This window comes from Caretta caretta, chromosome 1 (genome assembly GCF_965140235.1).
Source record: "Caretta caretta isolate rCarCar2 chromosome 1, rCarCar1.hap1, whole genome shotgun sequence".
In the NCBI taxonomy this organism is placed as follows: domain Eukaryota; kingdom Metazoa; phylum Chordata; order Testudines; family Cheloniidae; genus Caretta; species Caretta caretta.
The window spans coordinates 168,802,788-168,824,413 of NC_134206.1; positions in this window are offsets into that span (position 1 = coordinate 168,802,788).

Below are 21,626 nucleotides of genomic sequence, written 5' to 3' on the forward strand. Positions count from 1 at the left end.
GACTGGGGCATGAAGTACCTAAGCATGAGGCACTGTGGTGGCTCAGTGGCCAATGTCAAATTCAGCTGAAACAAAACTTTTTTGTCACTTTTTATATGAAATGTTTCAGAACTTTCTATTCTACAAAAATAATTGATGTTTAGACTTGTTACCTGTTCCAGGAAGGAAACAAATTTCTAAATATTGTAGTGCATGGACGTGCCAGTTTTTGACTCATTCTGGTGGGAAGGTAGCTTTAACCTTAATTATGGAGTATGCGCTGTCTTAGATTTCATTTCCTTGTTTTCATGGGTTTGAATCATATTGTGTTAATGTATCTTGTGTGGTTTTATTTCTAAGCTAATAATAAGCTAAAATTATTAACATAATGATGAGACATTTTAAAAATTGATGGGGCAGCTGAATAAACTGCATAGTTCCTAGACGATCCATTCTCTACAGCCAAGCCCTAAGATACAACCGCATTTGCTCCAACCCCTCAGACAGAGACAAACACCTACAAGATCTCTGTCAAGCATTCTTACAACTACAATACCCACCTGCTGAAGTGAAGAAACAGATTGACAGAGCCAGAAGAGTACCCAGAAGTTACCTACTACAGGACAGGCCCAACAAAGAAAAGAACAGAACACCACTAGCTGTCACCTTCAGCCCCCAACTAAAACCTCTCCAGCGCGTCATCAAGGATCTACAACCTATCCTGAAGGACGACCCATCACTTTCACAGATCTTAGGAGACAGGCCAGTCCTTGCTTACAGACAGCCCCCCAACCTGAAGCAAATACTCACTCGCAACCACACACCGCACAACAAAAACACTAACCCAGGAACCTATCCTTGCAACAAAGCCCGTTGCCAACTGTGTCCACATATCTATTCAGGGGACACCATCATAGGACCTAATCACATCAGCCACACTATCAGAGGCTCATTCACCTGCACATCTACCAATGTGATATATGTCATTATGTGCCAGCAATGCCCCTCTGCCATGTACATTGGCCAAACCGGACAGTCTCTAAGTAAAAGAATAAATGGACACAAATCAGACATCAGGAATGGTAACATATAAAAGCCAGTAGGGGAACACTTCAATCTTCCTGGACATTCTATAACAGATTTAAAAGTAGCCATACTTGAACAAAAAAACTTCAGAAACGGACTTCAAAGAGAAACTGCAGAACTAGAATTCATTTGCAAATTTAACACCATTAATTTTGGGCTTGAATAGGGACTAGGAGTGGCTGGCTCACTACAAAAGCGACTTTCCCTCTCCTGGAATTGACACCTCCTTATCAATTATTGGGAGTGGACTACATACACCCTGATCGAATTGGCCCTGTCAGCACTGGTTCTCCACTTGTGAAGTAACTCCCTTCTCTTCATGTGTCAGTATAATAATGCCTACATCTGTAATTTTCACTCCACTTCATGCATCTGAAGAAGTGGGTTTTTTACCCACGAAAGCTTATGCTCAAATAAATCTGTTAGTCTTTAAGATTCCACCGGACTCCTTGTTATTTTAATAGTTATAAGGTGTCTATCACAAACATTTCTGTCTTAAATGACCTGAAGGAAGAGCATTAGCTATACTTCGCATGAGCAATACAACGTATATTGCTTGTGTGCTCTTTTGGTTTCCATGGAGGTATATGTGTATTAACGGTAAGATTCTGAATAAAATGATCTTTTTTCAGTTCCCATTTTTGACCAGCTATAGCCCTGATCAAAACCACTTCGCAATTACTCCCACATACTCATTAGCTTTTCACTGGATAAAGTGAGAAACAGAGGTCGGAGAAGAGGAAGCAGCGCTTGTCTAGATGTGAGACATGATCAAAGTCTTGACACGGATACATCGTAGCCAACCTTTTAAAATGAATCAGGAGTGTTGATACTAAGAATTGAAAAATACTTATAAGTATAATCATTTTATAAAACACTTAACAGCAATATAGGACTTTCTAGCTCCCAAGATCTTTACAATCACTTTGTAAAATCCCTGCTGCAGAATAGGAAGCAGGCACGGTGCCTCTAAACCTGGAAAATCTCTAGGGATCTAGTTGGGTCCTTGGGATGCCAAGGGACTCATGTAGAACCCATTTGTCTTTGCACCAGGTCTGGCCTCCGGTGCCCTCCTTCTCCCCATCTCCCTTCATAGTCCTAGCAGCATGGATCCATTTTTAAACATGAGGGCCCCAAACAAGCCATTTATGTTTACATTTGGGCACCTAAATTTCACTTTGGCTTATTTGCATTGTGTTAGTGCCAAGATATCTCAATCAAAATCAGGGTCCTTTCATGCTTAGCTCAAAACATATAGGAAGACACGGTTCTAGCACTGAAGATAACATAAAAATACAAACCAAATAAATAATATTCTAAACACCCCTTAGCTCAACTCCCCTGCCCTAGCTCGCCACATAAAGTGAATGTTGCTTAAGGTTTCCACAGCTCAAATGGAATCAAGCACCAAGAGGAACCGAAGAGGACAACTACCAGTAAAATAAGAATGTCTGAGAATAGGCTCTGCCTTTTAAAACATGTGAAAAATTCATTTGAAGGGTTCCTTCTTTCTTCGTCCTTGCCCCCAAAACTCTCACAAGCTACTTTGGTGCTGCTTAAGCTCTCAAAATAGATTTTGAGTGAGGATTTAAGTGGCGCATGGGCCTTGTGCTTCCACTCTGCACAGGGGTGAATTTCATCCTCAGAGCCTTTGTAATATTTAAAAATAACAATCAGGCAAAAATTATATAGAAGTGGCATAACTGTTTGGTTCTGATTTTTGTGTTAAAGCCATAATGATCACTGCATTCCTCCAACCCACTTTACAATGCAGATCTTTGACCCCTACTATTATCTCACAGAACAACATGGTACTGTCACCACAAGTTACTGTGTAAGAGAATCATATCTTCCACTGTATTCACCATGTAGTTACCACATACTTAACAAAATATAACATGTTTTATTTTGTGGTAGCTCAGTGAGGGAATCAAATCACGACTGTGAATAAGCAATCGGTGCTGTGCAACTGAGACACTGGCTGGCTGGTTTTGCTAAGAAAGGTCTATCTAGATGAGAGCATAAAATTCTTCCCAAACTTCTCTTTTCCTCCCCGCAACGTATTTTGTTTTGTTTTAACAAGTTAACTGCTGCAAAACACACTGGTTATGTCTGGCAAACACCCACATCTCATGTTACTGAACTGATTGTACAATACAGGCTGATATTCCACTGATTACAAAGGAATGGCACATTTAATCTGCAAAAAGAAAAGGAGCACTTGTGGCACCTTAGAGACTAACCAATTTATTTGAGCATAAACTTTCGTGAGCTACAGCTCACTTCATCGGATGCATACTGTGGAATCTGGTAATCTGGTAAGACACATGCAAAAAATAGGTTCTGCCAGCAGCGGGGTGAAACTATGACCATGCTGAGAGCCTGTTTGCTAAGTTTCAGCCTGCAGCACAATTAATTCACTTCAGTTATAATATATCCCTCTCTGAAAGGTATATGAAAAACTGTTCTAATGAAAATGAGAATGTTCCCTTTTATCTGGAAAATGTGTATGTCTCTTCATCTTGTAATACAAAAGTAGAACACACAGTAATAAGATGATTACATAGGTTTTTTTGGTCTAAAGATGTATTTTCTGGGACAAATTTTGTCCTCAGAGACATCCAGATAGCTCCATTGCAGTCAACTGCGTTGTACAGGTGTAACTGAGGACAGACCTTGGCTCCTTACTTCCAGATGTTTTAGACCTGGCTCATGTAAGTAGCTCCATGCCGGTAGCCCCCTACACCTACCTGAAGCTCTGTTCAATTCAGTGAGGGCTACCCACAGAATGTCCGTTGCAGGATCTGAGGTTAAGATGCCACTTGCTCACTTTCTTCTTATCGATATTGACAGCCCCTTTCTCTTATTTCCTCCTTTCCTCTTCCTCCCCTGCAAACTCTATTTTCCCCACAAATTTGCTTTTGTTGCACCCAATTCTGGCTACTGACAAGAAAGCTGTGCACAACTATTGAAGGGCAGAATTTGGCCCACTGTGTTTGAAGTAAAATGATAGCTTCAATTTTAAGTCCAAGCACCTGGCCTGGTTTTAGAGAAGGAGGTCACTGGAGTCCCAGAGATTGCTTTTATTTTGTTTACCAAGGCCTGTTTCTAAGAATCAGTGCCTGAATCTTCTTAAAGCAGGATTTTCCATCACTTTTCCATGTAAAAAAAATCTGGATTGTGCAATATTACTGACACTTGCAGCCCTCTGGCAAATTCTTTGCTTGAACTATACAGCAGCTTTTAAGAAGTTTGAATGTCAAGTCTTTTCCCAGTGTATCTGAACTCTCCATTTTTCAAGTGAAGTTTGCAATTTTTTTTTTCAGAAATGTAGCAAAAGAATTGTTAAATATGAACCCTGGCACTCACTCTGTTTCACACCGAGCCAACTTGAATGGTCAGAAGAGGACAAATAGGGTCATGTACAGTAAGCAGCACTCAGCGCAGAATCTTTGTTGCCTCTACTATGCTACCTAGCGTATCATGCACTGTTAGGGAGATGTCATATATTAAAATGGATGATCTATGCTGTGAGAAAATATCTGCATGACACAATATGCTGTGAGCTGACAACAATCAGTACTTCCACCTCCTAGATAACTCTGAAAATTCAGTGACTCTGAAGACTTGACACTTAATTCTTTTTGCACTTTTCATCGTTAGGTGCCAACTTCCTCCTGAATCTTTTTGTATGTCCTTAATTCCCATTAACCCCAAGCTTCTCAAAGACTGCAGTACATTTCAAGTCTCATCAATATAAAGGTGCTCAGGACTTGGTAGCATTGGCCTCTAATACCATAATTGTATTTTCTTTCAAGTAGAACGTACTATATATTACTTTGAAACTCAGTATTTTTATGGATCAAAGCAGTCATAAATGTATCAAGGCTAATGTAGGTCTATCCCTGAAGAAAAACACCTACCAAGAATCCTAAGTTGACCAGATGTAATAATTCACATTTTATGCAAGAGATGTATAAACTGAGACCCAGAGGGTATGTGTACACTGCACACTAAGCTCCAGTCTGTGGGGCCCAGTCTTGTGGATGTAGTGTTTCTGAGCCCATGCTTGAGCATCTACATGGCACTGTAAAACTGAATTTACAGTTGCTGGACCTGGGTCTCAGCCATGGTTACAGGTCTGCACTAAGCAGACCTTCTGACTCAGGTCTGTGGCTTATGCTGCATCCACACTGTAAAATGAGAAAGCTTAAACCCCAGACTCAGTGGGACTCTGACTTTGACCCAGCCCCCTCTCTGGGTTCTAGGACCCAGGTCCTGAGTGCTTGCTGACCCAAATCAGGCTGATTTGTGTGTGGACGGAAGAGGAGCTTGGGCTCAAACCTGAGTTAGAGCTGGGCTTAGTGTGCAGTGAAGAAATACCCTAAATAACCTTTCCCAAAACTACACAGTGAGTCATTTGCAGAATCGTGACTAAAACCAGGCTCTCTTATTGTATTCTATTCTATTTAGGTTCTTCTTAGAACTGGTCAAAACATTTTTTAAAATTTATAACATCATCTGACATTTTTTCAGGAAAAATTGCAGCCATTTTCCAACCAGCTCTTGTTCTCCATTGCACTCTCATCGTGGTGGTATATGAGCACCTATCCGGCCTCTAAGTTCCAGAGAACACTAGGTTCCTAGCAAGTACAGATTAAATTAGTGAGGACACTTTTCAGCGATAGCAATAATAATAAGTAAACACTACAGTATGCCAACAGCTTTAGCAAAACAAAATAAATAAATGAACAAAAAGCATCACTCATCTCTTAACTGGGACTTACATAAAGGAGTTGAAAATTCCCTTAGAGCTAGTGGATAACTGAAGATTGAGTACTATTGAAAACAGAACTGATCAAATGACAGAATGGGAAACTGCATCAACCTGATGAGGCTTTCAAACTGACTGTGTAAACTGGAATTGACCTCAAGGAGCTCTGCATTGAAAGATTGTTCTGATAGATAGATATTTGAATAAATATTGCGCTAGTAAAGCATTTGGTGTACTTGATTAAAGAAGTTCTAGCCAAAAAAACATATTAGTTGTAGGGTGCAATAATGCTAAAAGACAATTGCACACAATAACAAATACAATTATTACTATTAACTTAGTTATCCAATATAGGGAGGGTGAAAATGTGGTTTAGAGTCACGCTGGTCCTATAACTCCCCTTGGGCTGTGAGTTCCTTACTTTTCCCTGATTTTTTCCCCCCTGAAAAAAATTTCTTGCATCAAAATGAAAGATAAATATTTTGGTTTTTGTTTTGTTTGTTTCTGCCCCTTCTCCCACTCTTTTTTCTTTCTTCTGTGTGTGTGTGTGTGTGTGTGTGTGTATGTATCTGTGTACCCTAAAAATACTCATTTCAATTTCACAGTTTAAAAAAAAAAATTATTCCCTGACCTTTTCTCTTCATGTTTTCTTTTTTCCCCTTTTCCAGTGGAGAATGGGAGGAAAAGAAACAACAATGCCTCATTTCAATTACATTACATTCAAATCTAAAAGGGAATGTTTAGTACGAAACGGAAAGGACATTTTTTAATTACAAATCATTCAATTGAAAAATCAGAAAATTTCTAATTTCTAAATTTCTAAAATTTGTTAAAAAAATTATGTAATTTCAAAAAAAGCCCCACCACTTTCTCAACAGTATATTTTGGCTCTTAATTTGCCAGAGTGCATATATGAATGTCTTGTGGAGCACACCATTTCAGGAGGTGTAATGGCTACAATAAAGGACTGCCTATATTCGTTCTACTTTTCCTTTTTGCCTTTTTTCCAGGAAGCACTATAAATATCTGTGTTTCAAAACAGCAGGGATGTTGGTTGACATAACTTAGATTACAGGACTGACAGGAGCCCAGGAACCTAGTGAGTGATCTAGAATCCCTTAGAGAAACAACCTTTTTGCATTTCATCAGCACTAGTTTCCAGCTAAATGGCAGCATCTGAAAGCAAAATGCAGAAAATTTCATGTTTGGCAGTGCCTTCCATTGACATCATTCACCTTGTGTGTTCTGAGTGAAATCCTATTTTCATCGTTTTAACTGGCTTATCGGTGTTAGTTCCTAATGCTGATATCTCCTTGAAAGTGGCACATGGACACACCTGCAAGGAATTTAGCAGGCTGCATGTTTCTAAACAGAGATATAAATTTATTGAAAACAGTTTTTCCTCTGGTGGTGGGGAGGAGGGGATAGAGGCAAGGAGAGAAGAGTATTGGGTATCCCAAGATGAAAGTAAGAACTGGTTGTAAATTCTGCTCCTACTTACCCATTTACAGATTGCTGGGTGGGCAAAAGCTGGGTTGAGTTGGTAGTGCCACTTCAGGATAAAAATGTTTGTAGCCAAGACAAATCAATGTACATAGGCATAATCATTTTCTTAATGCTGATGGATATTCCAAATTTCCAAGAGAATCAAAAAGAAAATTCAGTTTCATCATACAGAATGAGTATTGCCAGCTAGCTAGAGAGTTTCGTTTAAAGGCACTTGATTAGCGTAGCTGAATGTAGAGAGTGTTTAAAGTTGATGGATTTGTTGCAGTTGGCATCCGAGTAGTAGCTCTTAGGTTCCAACTTGATTGTTCGGTAAAATTTATAAATATGCAGTCTGAGTGCTGGGATGGTATGTAAACAATGAGTTATACATCTTGAGTATTAAAATTACTAAAGTTGATGAAGAATTACCAAAGCGGAATTACACACATTTTCTATATAAAATATATGTGCTATTCAGCCAATAAATCATGCCCTTACCTCCTGGGAAAAAAGCTATTGTGTCTGGAGTGCTAGCAATAGCTATGGGTAATCTGGCCAGAACATTTCCATTCTAAATACCTGATTTTAGCAATTCATAATGTTAAACATCTTTCAACTATTGGGCTGATATTTTGCAGGCCTTGTCCCTGCCTGGAGGTGATATTATTTTTTTTAAAGCATGAGGGGGGAAAAAGGGAAGCTAGTTGAACTCAGTGGTACCTAATGGCACTTAAAGTTAATGTTATGTTTAACTGATTTGCTGGATTGGGGCCAGAATGCCCAGAGACATCTCTTGGGGGATTTGTTAACGGGGATTCTCTATGTCCTAGTAAAGAAGAGAGGATAGACGTTGATAAAGTACAGGTAGGAGCTGAAGTGAAACAGTCAAATGAACATCACATGAAGGCAGACAAATATTGACAAATCTTACAAGTATTTGTATACAAATTCTAGAAGTTTAAATACTAAGGTGGGTGAATTTGAGTGCCTGGTTTTAAATAAGAACATTGATACAATAGGCATCACAGAAACTTGGTGGAATGATGATCATCAATGGGACACAGTAATAACAGGGTATAAAATATATAGGAATGACAGAGTAGGTCATGCTGGTGTGGGAGTGGCACTTTATGTGAAAGCAAACTTAGAGACAAATATAGTACAAATCTTAAATGAATCAGAGTGTACCCTAGAATCTCAATGGGTAGAAATTCCATACTTGAATATTAAGAAAATAGCAGAAGGAATATAATACCAATATAATACTGACCAGGATGGTGATGGTGATTGTGAAAAGCTGCGGGAGATTAGAGAGTCTACAAAAATAGAAAACTCAATAACGATGACAGGTTTCAGAGTAACAGCCTTGTTAGTCTGTATTCGATGAGAGGATTTCAATGCCTGTATTGACTGGATACATGTCACCTCAGGACAGGAGAGAGAGGTGATAATTCTAGACATCATTAGTGATCGCCTCTTGAAGCAGCTAGTCCTGGAACCCGCAAGGGGAGATGCAATTTTTGGCACACAGGATCGGGGTCAAGAGGTGCCTATAACTGAACCGCTCTGTAATAACAACCAGAATGTAATTAAATTTAACATCCACATTTGTGTGGTGGGGAAATACCAAACAAGCCCACCACAGTAACATTTAACTTATGGGGAACTACACAAAAATGAGGAAGTTAATTAAACACAAATTAAAAGGAATAGTTACAAGACTGAAATGCCTGTGAGCAGCATGGAAACTTTTTAAAAACAGAGGCTCAAATTAAATGTATACCTCAAATTAAAAACAAAAACCAATAAAAGGACAAAAAATGCCACCATGGCTAAACAACAGAGTAAAAAAGCTGGTTAAATACAAAAAGGGCATCTTTTAAAAATTGGAAGTCAAATTCTACTCAGGAAAATAGAAAAGAGCATAAACTGTGGCAAGTTTAAAGGTTAAATTAGGCAGGCCAAAAAAAAAAAAAAAAAAGAATTTGACAAGCAACTAGCAAAAGACACAAAAACGAACAGCAAAATTTTTTTAAGTACATCAGAAGCAGGAAGCATGCCAAACCATCAGTGGGGCCTCTGGACAATCAAGGTGCTAACGGAGCACTCAATCAGGCAAGGCCATTGCAGAGAAGCTAAATGAATTATTTGCATCAGTCTTCACAGCAGAGATTGTGAGGAAGATTTCTGAGATTCAGCTGAGTCATTCTTTTTACATGACAAATATAGGAACTGTTCCAGATTGAGGTGGTGAAAGAGGTGGTTTTGGAACAAATCAATAATTTAAACAATAAGAAGTCACCATGACCAGATGGTATTCACCTAAGAGTTCTGAAGGAATTCAGATGTGAAATTGTAGAACTACTAACTGTGTTATGTAACTTATTGCTTCAATAAGCCTCTATACTAGATGACTTGAAGCTAGCTAATAGAATGCCAATTTTTAAAAAAAACCTCCTGAGGCAATTACAGTCTGGTAAACCTAACTTCAGTACCAGGCAAATTAGTTAAAACTACACTAAAGAACAGAATTACCAGACACATAGATGAGCATGATTTGTTGGGGAAGAGTCAACCTAGTTTTGGTGAGGCATGATTTACCTTTACAAATCTATTAGAATTCTTTCAGGGGGTCAACATACATATGGCCCCGGGGGATCCAGTGGGTAAAATGTACTTGGCCTTCAGAAAGCCTTTGACAAGGTTCCTCACTAAATGCTCTTAAGCAAAGTAAGCTGCCATGGAATAAGAGAGAAGGTCCTCTTGGATCAGTAACTGGTTAAAAGATAGGAAACAAAGGTAGGAATAAATGGTCAGTTTTCACAATAGAGAGAGGTAAATAGTGATGTCCCCCTAAAGATCCATAGTGGGACCAGAGCTGCTCAACATACTCATAAATGATCTGGAAAAAAGGGATAAACAGTGAGGTGACAAAATTTGCAGATGATACAAAATTACTCGGGACCAGAGCTGCTCAACATACTCATAAATGATCTGGAAAAAAGGGATAAACAGTGAGGTGACAAAATTTGCAGATGATACAAAATTACTCGAGATAGTTAAGTCCAAAGCAAGCTGTGAAGAGCTACTGAAGGATTTCACTAAATTGGGTGACTGAGCAACAAAATGGTAGATGAAATTTAATATTGACTAATGCAAAATAATGCACATTGGAAAACATAATCCAAAGTGTACCTACAAAATGATGGTGTCTAAATTGCTGTTATCACTCAAAAAAGAGATCTTGGAGTCCTTGCAGATTATTCTCTGAAAACATCTGCTCAATGTGGAGCCTCAGACAAAAAACTAGCAGAATATTAGGAACCACTAGGAAAGGAATAGATAAGATAGTAAATATCATAATACCACCATATAAATCCATGTTACTCTCATACCTTGAGTACTGTATGCAGTTCTGGTCACGCAATCTCAAAAAAGATATACATTAGAATTGGAAAAAATACAGAGAAAGCCAGCAAAAATTTTTAGGATTACGAAACAGCTTCCACATGAGGAGAGATTAAAAAGATGGACTGTTCATCTTGGAAAAGAGATGACTAAAGGGTTCTATGATAGAGATCTATAAAATCATGCATGGTGTGGATAAAGTGAATAAGGAAGTGTAATTTACCCCTTCACATAACATACAAACCAGGAGTAACCCAATGAAATTAATAGGCAGAGGGTGTAAAACAAAAAAAAGGGATACTTCTTCATACAATTCACGGTCAATCTTTGGAATTCATTGCCAGGGGATGTTGTGAAGTCCAAAATTATAACTAAGTTCATAAAAGAATTAGATAAATTCATGGAGAATAGGATCATCAATGGCTATTAGTCAAGATGGTCAGGGATGCAACCCCATGCTCTGGGTATTCCTAAGCCTCTGACTGCCAGCAGCTGGGATGACAGGGGATGCATCTCTCAATAATTTCCTCTGGAGCAGCTGGCACCAGCCACTGTCTGAGGACAGGATACAGGGTTTGATGGACTATTGGTCTGACCCAATGTGGCCATTCTTATAGCACCTGTTACCCTATGGGTATATCCCACTGAACTGTGTGTGGTCAGCAGGCCACAGGTTGTCCACCACTGGTCTATAGAATAAGGACACCCCAACATTATGAGGATGAGGAAGATAGATATGGTCAAAGGAGGCTGGGCATTTATATGAATGTTCATGGTAGTCCCTAAGCCCTTTAATAGGCCAAACCCCATGTAAGGGGGAGATCTAGACCATCAGACTTGTTTGGCATGCCAGCAACAGGATAATACCTTCATGGATGACTACCTGCCTCCCACCACTAGATCTTCATGAGAAGGTCTGACTGTGCATAAGGAACGAACATTAGCTTGATCCTACATTACTACTACTTTTTCATGTGGTTTGGAACAATTGTGTATTTACTAATTGTGCTAATAAAATTGTTTAAAGCTTTGCTTTGCCCTCAGTGTGAGTGTTGTCATGATGCACATCAGAGTTCCCAACCAGATATTGAACTTAATAACCTTAATTCTGTTGTGCCTTATTCAGGGACTAGAACCCTACAGTCCCTACTTTGAATTAGTAATTAATTTTGAATTAATTGGAATTAATTGGAAATTAATAATATAATCGGTAACTACATAAAGAATCAAGCAACAGGTGTAATCTGTTTTTCATTTCTCTTAAGAACTAGGAAGCTTTGTTTGTTTTTTCCTATGGTAGTCTCCTCTGATAGCTGAGAGCATCACATCTATAATGTTCTGAGGCCAAGTTTTTAAGAAAAAGTTACCTAAAATTAGGCTCTCAAATTTATATTTAGGCACCTAAATAGAGAGGCTTGATGTTCAGGAGCACTCAGTACCCAGGAGATCTTAATGGAATTTGAAGGTGCTTAGAAAGTTGGAATCTTTGAAAATCTGCCCACTCTATGTAGGTGCCTAAATAAAAAACTAGATGCCTGATTTAAGGCCCTCTTCTTCCTTGAGCAGGTGCAGATGTGTACTCCGCTCAGGTTTGTCTGTGCTTAGTGCACTGAGTTGGATACATTTTTTGGATTTGTTAGCAGTACCCATCGGGGAGTTATGCATGCCTTGCGCCTCCTCGTGGTCCCTCCCTAGGCTATATAAGGGTAGTGCCACCCTGACCCTCTTCAGTTCCTTCTTACTGTCAGCAGCCTAAGCTGGAGCTCCCCATGAGGTTCTCTCCTTACAGTTTCTTTCCTGGGTCACAGCCACTTGCTGAGACTTTGTAGTGTAAACCATTAGCAGTTATCACCTGTAGTGTAGCATAGTGTTAGTTTTGTTAGTTTTAGTAGGTTATGTGGCATTCTCTCAGTTTTAAGCATTGCCTATCATGTGAGGTCTCTATTCCTAGTAATGACCCCCAGGGACATTGCTTACTATGTCTTGGTGAGGTTTACAAACCCCTCAAAAAGGCTGCAGCAGTACTGGACCAGGAAGACTCTGCTCAGGCACTGCTGAATATGCTCCTAGGGAAAGGAGCAGTATAAAAAGAGCTCCAGGACCCCAGGCAGGGGGAGAAGAGAAACCATTTCCTGGGAAAGCACTGTCCTGAGACAGGAAGAGAACAAGCTCTTGCTGAGGAGGTCTGGCTGTGAGTCTTTCCCACACCTCCTTTGAAATTTCAACCCAGAGGTAGGGACAACCATGTGTGAGATGCCAGAGGGATCTCAGCCCTGAGACTCTGGGGCTTTGGAGCAAAGGACTTTAATCATGCCCCAAACTGAGACATCAGGTGGGGCAGGAAGTGGCCCAGGGGAAGCTGAAGAGGAGGTGGGCCATGTGTAAGCCAGCCCATGCTGTCACACTTTCCGGGCCCTAGTCTGGGACCTGTTAGAGCAGAAGGGCCTGGGTCCTCCAATCCACCCCAAATTCCCCTATACCTAGCTGTGGGATGGGCACAACTACGGGGTTACCAATAAGAAAGCCGACACAGCTGAACCCTGTGGGGGTGCCTGACACATTGAACTGAAAGAGAAACTAGAGCAGCAGGCCCTGACCTTTAGGCCTCTGATCCAATAGACAACCCTGCTACAGGCACATTGTGGAAAGGCACAAAGTCTGTCATTCCTTTAAAAAGAGAAAATGGATTTCTAGGGACCTTCATCCAAAATAGCACCTGATGGAGCTGGCTATGAGGCCTGCCTCTGCACCAGTGCCTTCACTGGATTGTTCAGTCAGCATCAGGCACCCTCCACCTCTATAGTAGCACCACACAGACACCAAAACTCTGAATTTCGCCCAAGAAGGGTAAGTGTTCATTCATCTTCTGCAGTTGTTCCTTGTAAAAGGACTCATAAATTGGATTGCAGCTGTCAAAAATCAAAGAGAGATTTGTACTGCTCTTTGTCCAGACCAAGGATTCAGTGATATCAAGACCCACATATCCAGGATGGAGCTAGGACATTAACCTGTGTCTCTCCTGTTCTGAGGTGGGAAATTCTCTGTACCATACCATTGACTCCGGTGGTATTTATTACCCTATCACAGAAAATTCCTGAGGTTTCTTTTTTTTTGGGGGGGGGGTGCCATTACCAGTACATGGTACTTCCGTTTGTCCTGTCATTGGCTCTTCATGTATTTACCAAATGCATGTGAAGACAATGGATTTTGGGACAATAATTGAAGGAACAGAGAGACTCTGGATCCTTCACCAAGGGAACAAGCTGCCAGCTAGGATACCTTATGAATGGAGTATCACAGCCATTCTGGCTGTTTTACACTGGGAGACAAACTTTGGATGAGTTTACTTTTGAGAGACAGGAATTTCTTGTTCAGGTTAGGCTCTAGAACGTGTGCTGTGATTTTATTTCATATGTAACCTTCTGTTTCCATTAATTATATGTGCTTCTTCTTCAATCTCTGTTTTTTGTTAAATAAACTTGTTTTTACTATAAACATATCTAAGCGCTGTGTGTTGAATGGAGTGGTGATCCTCAGGTGTAAGCTGGTGTTTACTAGTCCTTTGGGAATAATGAATCTGTGAATTCTCAGTGTCCAGTGGAGTGACACTCCACGGAGAGGCTCTTGGGTTGGCACGTGCCTATTGTAAACCTGTAGATAGAAAGAGTGGGGTCTCGGGAGGCCTAGAAGGCAGGGCTTGTGTTGCCAGAGGCTGGTAGTGTTGGGGAACTGACCCACAGCAGGCACAGACAAGACTTCCTCACTCTAAGGGCAGGTGATAGTGAGGTGCCTCACAACCCTGGGTACCCCCAGGAAGCATCACATAGTATTACAGTCATTGTTTAACTAAGACTCTGGACCACCTGCAGAGGGTACTGCTCATGAGTCACCTGAGTGGTATACACGTCTGCAACTACTCGATGAAGAAAAAATGGTTACATACCTGATATGTAACTATGACTGCAGCCGTGTAGTCCATACCTCTGTGTCCATCGCCTCTTCACTGGAGTCCTAGGCTGTCTCTCCAGGGGGAAGGAACTGAGAGGGCTCAGGGCAGTATTATCCTTATACAGACTCAGGAAGGGCTACAAGGAGGAGCAGAGCAGGCCAGCTGCCCTGATGGGTACTGCTGTGGTGGGGGAAAAGTCCCAGACTCCTGGCACACTAGGCACAAACACCTAAGTGAAATACATGTCAGCACCCACATCTCAAAGAACAACAGTTACACGTCAGGTAAGCAACAGTTTGTTTTCTTTTAAATGTTGGCCTGAGGCCTGAAGTGCAGAAAATAGATATCCTAAAGATTATCTTTCACTAGCTTTGCTTATATGTAACTAAGCTTCACTGTCTGCCTACAAAGGAGCCTGCAAAACAAGTTTCTGATGTAAGCTGTATGTAAACTTGGCTAGCTATGAAATATCCACATCTGTAGAGTACAGTGTGTGTTTTTAAAATATCTCTGTTGAAATCTTCAGTTTATTAAATAGACAAATGGTAGGAAACATTTATGCCTCACAAGCTCTGATATTTAATTTTAAAATAACTCCATCACAATCTCACATTTCTTGATGTTAAAGTAACTAAAGCTGTATATGTGTCATAGCAGGCAACAAATCAAGCCTGATCATCAATACTCCTGCTTCCTGGGTTTAAAGTAGAGCCATCAGCAGTCTGCAAATGTAAAAAGGAAAACCCAAACCCTTTTCTTTCCAAATGTCAAAAATTAGCCTTCACCCATGGGTTTTGGAGACTGTTTCCTAGCTACTGAAGAGACAACTGCTGAAAAGGCTATTCAATCTTTAAGAATATTTTACATAGTGCATCCATGTGTTTCAAGCACTCGTCAAACATTAACTAGATAACACTACTCTAGACTGGTGGCTTTCTATTGCATACTTAATTGTGATTGCAGTGCGTATTTCATTCGAGTTCTATTTTATTCTATAAATGTTCTGCTATCATCTTCATTATTGCAATATATCAGTGGCTTCCAGGAGCGCATTAAGCAACATGATTAACATCTGTCAAATTTGGTTTGTTCTCTCATCCTCTCCCCAGGAAGAAAATTGTGTGCAATGTAGTGTTTTGTTTGGCAGTGGTATGTGTATATGTGTTTTGTTTTATTTATTTATGTACATGCTATTGTGTGTTTATATTAGAGAAGGCATACCTTGTGCTTGGAATAGAAAATGGTAACTTTTGTAACGGCCTTACGTTTCTGCGGTAGTTCATACCACAATTTTGGATTGGCCCCTGAGAAAGCTCTGTCTCCTGTTTTACCCTTATGGTGGAAAATTTAATTGCACCTGGGGAGTGGAGTTATTGAGTTATTCATTCCAGAGCTATAGGCAATCTTTTGTAAAGCTGGGCACCACACATTAAACACCTTGAAGACAAGGATCAAGACCTTTAACTTGACTTGATGGTATTCAATTGGTATATCTGGAGTGGTATCTATTGAGAAAGATGTGGTCTATTCACACCCAGATAAAACTTCACAACTTTATGCATACAAAGAAATAAACCTTACTACATATCCAAAAACCTTAACTACAGTTAGGATATAAATATTGTGCTGATGGGCACAGCATAAGACCTTGAGTACAAGAGAAGAGGAATTGAAATGCCATTTTTGAATTTTGTAAAGAAAATGCACAAAGAATGTACAAATCCCCTTATGACCATGAAACATCCTTTTACTCTAATCCCATGAAGGCTTTATTCATAAATGTGATAGAAAAACGTGTGAATTCTTTCAGATCAAAGGGAAAGCAAGGAAAAATGGAATCCCAGAGGACCAGGTTGTAACCTAGTGAGTCCAACAGCAACATGAACATATGTGAAGGCAAAGCCAACATCAAAGCTAATAAGTTGCTGGATGGGCTTCCCAAGGCGTTAGATGGTACCACTTGGAAAATATCTCCCCCTGCTTAGTTCAGTGAGTTTACTATCTGAAGAAGGTGGAGTAAATATTGTACATTTCAAGATTTTCTAAAAACTTAAATAATACCAAGAGAAAACACTGATTCACATTTCAATTAAAATAATATATTACAAAACTTCATGAACAAACACATTATTTAATTTTTATTTTCATTTTATTTTGCCATGTTAACTGTGACTAAAGATAATTGTTCATTACTCTAGAAGGCTTTGGTAGGGTTAGTTTGCCCCAAATTGCTTAAAAAATCCACAGTCTTGTAACTTAATTTTACTCATATATTAGAGATCTCTGTATTTCCTCATGTAGTTCTCAGCTAGATTCTCAAAGATAGAAGGAGAAACTGAAATAGCCATGTCCAGTCATTTTAGACCTTGAAAATATCTTGTTCCTTGTAAATATTTGATCTTGTAATTGTCTATAAAAACTTTGGATCAGATGCTGACATGGGGAATGTTTTATTGCCCACTAAGGAGCACTTGTGGCTATGTTTTGATAGCCAGGTTTGCGGTTCTGGAAAAGTACAGGGACTCTGGGATGCCTTCAATGCAATAATATTATTGTATCATATTAATAAAGAAATACAATAGGCTGCTAACGTGAAACAAATGAAAACCTTTAATAAAATTAGGTAATTATAACTGGTAAAATAGTAGCTTTGAGATAAAATTTACAACATAAATAATGAGCAAGATCCTCAGCTAGTATATTTCACTGGTTTACACCATATGAGGATGTGTGTATGTCTCACATAAATGAGGTATAACAATTAATTGCTATAGCTATAACATTAATTTTGGAGTCTCTTTTAGTTTAGACTATCAATTTAACAGTCTTAAGTCCTGCTGGAAAGCTATATAGAATCTACCTATTCCAGATTTTTCTTACATATATACACGTACACAGTATATATACTCACACACTCTTAAAGAGAGAGAGATATATTTTTGAAAAAATCTGGTCAAATAATTTTGCCACTACAGTTTGCAAATTGGATTCTCAACTGTGCACATCTGGAAAAAAAACCAGCCCTGTTTTCATTGGATTTGACAATCATGGAATAAGTTCTTAAAAATTTGGCTTGCAGCTTGTGCAAATAGTGTGTAACCAATTATACTGTTAATAAAGCATTCCTTGCAAACTCTTCATGCAAACTCTTGCACATGTGAATAATTGAGCTCATTTGGAATATTCATGTGCATAAATTTAATCATGTGTATGGACACTTGCAGGATTGGGGCCTTAGTAGTCAATGGGGCATAACTGTGGGATAAGATACTAATAAATGTAAAGAAGGGAGGTGAAATCTGTTTTTATATCTGTCCTTTTTGTTTTTTTAGGTATTTTCAAAGTGTTGCCATAACCAGTTGTAGTTACATGTTGTCTCACTGCGTACTCCATGTATGGAAGTCATTAGTGTGTCTAATGATTCCCTTTGTGTACTGTTTTACAAAAGTTCTCATTGAATGTACTGAGAAATTATGCAGTCACAGGAATGATTCCCTAGTTAAAAGCCCTACCCTGCCAACACTTACGCATATTGTATTCTGTTCTGGTTCTTATATCACCCTCATCACCGTAATACCTGAGCGTCTTCCAGGAGTACATTAAGTGACGTTACTAACATCTGTCATGTTTGCAGTGTGCTGTTTGTTTTGTTTGTTTTAATTCTGACTTGCATGTGCGGGGGCTGTGTTTCTACATTAGCACAAGCAAGGTTGAAGAAGTGTATGTCTTGCACTTGGAATGGAAGGTGGTGAGGTTCCTGGTACATAAGAACATAAGAATGGCCATACTGGGTCAGACCAAAGGTCATCCAGTCCAGTATCCTGTCTGCTGACAGTGGCCAATGCCAGGTGCCCCAGAGGGTGTGAACCTAACAGGTAATGATCAAGTGATCTCTCTCCAGCCATCCATCTGCACCCTCTGACAAACAGAGGCTAGGGACACCATTCCTTACCCATCCTGGCTAACAGCCATTAATGGACTTAACCTTCACGAATTTATCCAGTTGTCTTTTAAACTCTGTTATAGTCCTAGCCTTCACAACCTCCTCAGGCAAGGAGTTCCACCGATTGACTATGCGCTGAGTGAAGAAGAACTTCCTTTTATTTGATTTAAACATTATTCCCATTAATTTAATTTGTTGGCCCCTAGTTCTTATATTATGGGAACAAGTAAATAACTTTTCCTTATTCACTTTCTCCACACACTCATGATTTTATATATTTCTCTATCATATCCCCACTTAGTCTCCTCTTTTCCAAGCTGAAAAGTCCTAGTCTTTTTAATCTCTCCTCATAGGGGACCTGTTCCAACCCCCTAATCATTTTAGTTGCCCTTCTCTGAACCTTTTCTAATGCTAGTATATATTTTTTGAGATGAGGAGACCACATCTGTATGCAATATTCAAGATGTGGGCGTACCATGGATTTATATAAGGACAATAAGATATTCTCCATCTTATTCTCTATCCCTTTTTTAATGATTCCTAACATCCCATTTGCTTTTTTGACTGCCGCTGCACACTGTGTGGACGTCTTCAGAGAACGATCCACGATGACTCCAAGATCTTTCTCTTGATTAGTTGTAGCTAAATTAGCCCCCATCATATTGTATGCATAGTTGGGGTTATTTTTTCCAATGTGCACTACTTTACATTTATCCACATTAAATTTCATTTGCCATTTTGTTGCCCAATCATTTAGTTTTATGAGATCTTTTTGAAGTTCTTCACAGTCTATTTTGGTCGTATCTATTGTGAGCAGTTTAGTATCATCTGCAAACTTTGCCACCTCACTGTTTACTCCGTTCCCCAGATCATTTATGAATAAGTTGAATAGGATTGGTCCCAGGACCAACCCTTGGGGAACACCACTAGTTACCCCTCTCCATTTTGAAAATTTACCATTATTCCTACCCTTTGTTCCCTGTCTTTTAACCAGTTTCTCAATCCGTGAAAGGATCTTCCCTCTTATCCCATGACAACTTAATTTACGTAAAAGCCTTTGGTGAGGGACCTTTGGTGAGAGACCTTGTCAAAGGCTTTCTGGAAATCTAAGTACACTATGTCCACTGGATCCCCCTTGTCCACATGTTTATTGACCCCCTTCAAAGAACTCTAAAAGATTAGCAAGACATGAAACCATGTTGACTTTTGCCCAACAATTTATGTTCTTCTATGTGTCTGATAATTGTAATCTTTACTAATGTTTCAACTAACTTGCCCGGTACTGACGTTAGACTTACCGGTTTGTAATTGCCGGGATCACCTCTAGAGCCATTTTTAAATATTGGCGTTACATTAGCTATCTTCCAGTCATTGGGTACAGAAGCTGATTTAAAGGATAGGTTACAAATCATAGTTAATAGTTCCGCAATTTCACATTTGAGTTCTTTCAGAACTCTTGGGTGAATGCCATCTGGTCCCAGAGACTTGTTACTGTTAAGCTTATCAATTAATTCCCAAACCTCCTGTAATAACACTTCAATCTGTGACAATTCCTCAGATTTGTCACCTACAGAGGACGGCTCGGGTTTGGGAATCTCCCTAACATCCTCAGCCGTGAAGCAAAGAATTCATTTAGTTTCTCTGCAATGACTTTCTTGTCTTTAAGTGCTCCTTTTGTATCTTGATCGTCCAGGGGCCCCACTGCTTGTTTAGCAGGCTTCCTGCTTCTGATGTACTTAAAAAACATTTTGTTATTATCTTTTGAGTTTTTGGCTAGCTGTTCTTCAAACTCCTTTTTGGCTTTTCTTATTACATTTTTACACTTTATTTGGCAGTGTTTATGCTCCTTTCTAGTGATTCTTAATTCTATTCCACTTAGCCCTGGGAAGTCTGTGTCTCCTGCACAGGTGACCTATGAGCTACATGCATGAGTAACTTTATGTATGTGACTCGTCCCATGTGACCTGAACTTGGAAGTGACTGCATGTGATCATAAAGTTACTTGCATACATAAGAATTTGCAGTATGGGGGGGGGTGTCTATAAATGAAACTCATTTTCTATTATACATTTCTCTTTCCTCAACAAAATAAAAATCTAAGAAATAATAAAAATCACCTTTCTGCTTCAAATTTTTCTTTCTTGTATTTTTATTTTTAAAGCAAAGTTGAGGTTAATCAGACACAGCATGTTAGAACAATGTGAGTTTGAAAACTGAGATGTTTTACATTTTTTGGAAAAGTCTTCAAACATACTTTGTAAAATCATCTAAAAAAAGTCAAAAAGCCCTATTTTTTTTTGTCACTTGTCCTCAGGAAGAAGTAATGGCTTTGAGGACTTTTCACAAAGGTGGTTGGTAATTTTTTGAGTTATTCACACAGGCATCTGTTCAGAAAGCATGTGCTTAATTTTACTTATGTGAGTAGCTCCATTGAAGCCATTGGGACTACTCACAGAGATAAAGTTAGATACTTGCTTAAACACCTTTTTGTATTGGGGGCCTAAGGGCCTCACCCAACTCCTAGTGAGGTCAATGGGAATCTTACCCTTGGCTTCAATAGGAACTGGATTGTGCCCTTAGAATGTTTCTGTCTAGCTATTTTTAATGCATACGTCACTGTGGTATGTCAGCATAATAGTTGAACATATACTACATATATACCAGGTAATAGTTTTTTCAACAATAATTTACACTACATATCGCTTTCAACAATGAACATTTTCTTGTGTTTAATGTATAACTGTTACTTTTGTCTCTGAATTTGCCAAATGTATATTACAATATTTCATTCAAACATTCTCCATTTTATTTTTTTCCTTTAATAAGTTCATTATTTGTGCATGAGCAAATTAGATAAGTCATACAATGTTATATTCTATTGTATAGTCTGATACATAACACCATTGTCAGCCATTAAGAAATGAGTAGTTTATAAATTATTTTCCAGGGTACTCAAATTAACTGCACCTAGATTGTTTTACGGTCATTATTAAACTGTT